This window comes from Fukomys damarensis, unplaced genomic scaffold (assembly GCF_012274545.1).
Source record: "Fukomys damarensis isolate Sample0158 unplaced genomic scaffold, DMR_v1.0_HiC HiC_scaffold_12, whole genome shotgun sequence".
NCBI lineage: Eukaryota > Metazoa > Chordata > Mammalia > Rodentia > Bathyergidae > Fukomys > Fukomys damarensis.
The window spans coordinates 27,907,915-27,911,635 of NW_022900924.1; positions in this window are offsets into that span (position 1 = coordinate 27,907,915).

Below are 3,721 nucleotides of genomic sequence, written 5' to 3' on the forward strand. Positions count from 1 at the left end.
TATATTTATATAAAAAGACTAATAATAGCAGTATGTTATGCATCTATAGCAGCAACAGCTTTTCCAGATTCTGCAGTCATCTGAACAAAATTATAGACATTCAGCACATTCCATTAAAAACAAAACAAAACAAAACAAAGAAACTAATAATATCCATAAAACAGCAAAGTTGTGTTGCTGTTGTGGTACCTGGCATCATTTTTTTTTATTAGCATCTTAATCATCATCTGGAAAGAGAACATTCTAGACTAATATCATTAAATATAACTCTGATAAAGCACAGTCACTGCTATGTATCATAAAGCAGGTACAAGACATTTTACATTCACAGAGGTATGATACAGTACTGTTCCACATCAATAATACTAAAATCACTTTTGGTTTGAAATTTTCTTTGTCTGCAAATAAGATTGCTACCTCTGTTTTTTTCTGGGCTCATGTCACATGGAGAATTGTTTTCTATCCTTTCAATTTCAGTTTATGGGCTTCTTTTTGCACTAGGTGTGTTTCTTGTATACAACATATTGTTGGATTTTGCTTCTTATTCCATTTTGCCAGTCTATTTCTCTTGATTGGCGAGTTGAGGCCATTGACATGGATGGTTATAATGGATATGTACTGACTTATTATTGATATGTTATTGGCCTTCTGTTGACTCTTTTTACTTTTTCAGCTTCTCCTTTTAGTTTCTTGCCTTGCCTATTTGATTTGCTCTGTTGGGCCTCATGCTGTTGTTGCCTTCATTGTCTTTTTCTAGGATCTTGTTTAGAATTGCTTGCAGTGCTGGTTTGGTATTCATGTAGTTTCTCAGGTGTTCTTCATCGTGAAAGTGTCTTATTTCCCCATCCATTTTGAAAGAGAGTTTTGCTGGATACATCAGTCTAGGTTGGAGGTTGTTCTCTTTTAGTACTTGAAATATCTCATTGCAGGCTCTTCTTGCCCCAAGGGTTTGTGTTGAAAAGTCTGCTGTGATTCTGATGGGCTTTCCTTTGTATGTAGTTTATTTCTTTTCTCTTACTGCTTGTAGCATTTTGTTCTTCTGTTGGGTTTCTGGGATCTTGATTATTATATGTCTAGGTGTAAATTTTTTTTTTTATTGTAACTAGTTGGCTTCCTACATGCCTCAGTTATCTGAATGCCATATTCTTCCCCTCTGTTTGGGAAGTTTTCTGTCATTAATTCTGCGAACAGCTTTTTTAAGTCATTTGTATTTTTTCCTGCTACTTCATGGATTCCTATCAGTCTTATGTGATTCTTCTTTGCATCATCTAGGAGTTGTTGGATTGATTTCTCACTTACTGTTTTTAAGAGACCTCTCTTTTCATGGTCACTGACTGCAATCTTATCTTCTATATCTGAGTCTATCTTCACATTCTGTTATTCTGTTGTGTACACTTTCAATGGAGTGTTTAATCCCCTGGATATCTGTTTGAATCTGTTTTATGCATTCCATTTCTTTCCTATGTTGGGCATTTACTTTTCCATTTCTTTCTTATGCTGGGCCTTCATGGCTTCTATCATGGTACTGACCTCATCTATTTTTTTGTCAGTTTCTGCTCTAGAGTCTCGAATCAGGACTTCCATTTTGCTCACTATCTCTATGTTTATCTGGGAAATTATTTCTGTTTTGAATTTTTCTAGAGCCTGATTGATCTGTTTTGTTACTTCCTGTGCTTTTAGTTCAGGGTGTCCTGGTAGTTCACTATTGGCCTTTTCATCCTCACTTACTCTACTGTTTGCCATTGGTGAACTGGAAGTCTGTCTTTGTGTCTTGCTTAAGTGTTTTCTCATTTTTATTTTTTTTGGGTTTTCACCCAAATCTTCCTGATATAGTTGCACCCTAGTTTCTGTGCTTTTAATGAACCACAGACATTCTTATCTTCATAACATCAGAGAAAACTTCTCATCAAATCAACCTCAATGTTTTATCCCAACTGATACAATCAGCAACACATAAAGATCAAGCACAACTTGGAAAATGACCACCTGTGGTAGTCACTAGTCTATTACCCTTAAATCATTTGAATTAAATTGAAATCAAGAAGCAGTCCAGAACATGTCTGCAGTGAACAAAATTTCAACATAGTGTATTTACCATTTAATGGCTCAGACAGAGCGAGGATACAATCCCCTGGTTGCAGTTAGCTGATGGCTGAACCCCATGATGCTGACTGACCTTGGGCTACAAGGCCCACATTGAGTTCCCCAATCTTCTGAATGGTTGAACTCCACACTGTTCTACTACAGGTTTCCCACACCCTTTCTTTAAAGATGCTCAAAGTTGGGAACTCAGAAAAATACCCTTGATGGCCACCTCTGCCTCTGCAGAGTTTGTCCAAAGACTGGCACAGTCACGAGGTCTGAGAGTGTGGGGGTGGGGGGTTAGGGGAGTTATGGGGGTTCAAGGGCATCCATGCAGCTACCTTCCTGGCACTGGAGCTATGGTGGCTGGGGTGGTAGAAGGCCTAGCTCTCCTTACCGAGGTGGATCGGGGCTCCCAGAGTTTAAAATTCTGAGATAGTGTAAAATGTAATCAACTAAATTGAAACTTCTGCTCTTGGTACATCATCTTACTTCTTTTTATCTAATCATAGTGGACACTGAAAACATTTTCAGTATTTAACAAATGTATATTTATTGTTTCATAGTAAATATTGGATTTATGTATTCTTGTGCCCAAATATTTCATTTTCTTACCTAATTTTCAATATCAGTTAGCACATAATCCTTACTTAGAAAAGCAGTAGTCATCATTTTACTTTTATACATGATGATCACTCTAATGTCAAATAATTACTTTTGCTATTGCCTGTCCTGAAATCTTTTTATTCTTTGTATAAAGTTACACACGTAGCACCAACTGCTATGAAAACTTCCTACCTGCTGGTTTTTTTTTTTTTCCAAGTCTTCTGGGTGATGTAAATTTCTTCTTCCCTAACTTCTGTGGTATTACTCTGAGCATATAGATAGATAGATACATAAAATATTGGACATATCTCTTTAAATTGGGTTTAAACACATAGAAAGAAAGTCTTGCATTTAATTTAGAACTTCAAAATATTCATGCTTGGAAAAGGCTATACATACAGATGAAAGGGCTTAGTATATACCTATGGAATGAATTGGATATGGCATTCAAGCTACAAAGGAGTATAGAAATTGATTAATTTTTTATTCCTAAATACAGAAATGTCACAGTATTTTTTCTAATCCTGCATATATCATTGCCACTGGCACTAGAGCATACTAATTCTTATGTTTGATACACTTAATATTTTGGATTTTAATTGGATATAAGCTTTCTCTACATGTGACAGTATTAGAATATTCTTATCTTACAGGAAATATTTTATTTTGGAATTTTTAATGATCATCTCCTTAATTGACTGTTCAAGCAATTATAATTCTAGCTTTTTCTCCTGGTAATTGAATTAATTGAAGTACTTTTCTTTTTAATATATGATAGGCTTGAAAGTAATGGCTAAAACTTTACTGCAGCTGGAGAAAAATTCTGAGTCTCTGACAGGTTCCCCAGCCAAATATAGCTGTATGCCTTTTAAAATTTTTGTGGAGAGTAAAACTTGTCACTTTAGTGCATCATTCTATTTAACATGGAGAATAATGTTCTCTGGTGAATGATGCAGGATAATGATATAATAACTGGAAAGATGTAATGACAATGCCTAAGACAGGAGCTAAATTTGAGTTTTTCTTTTTCAAA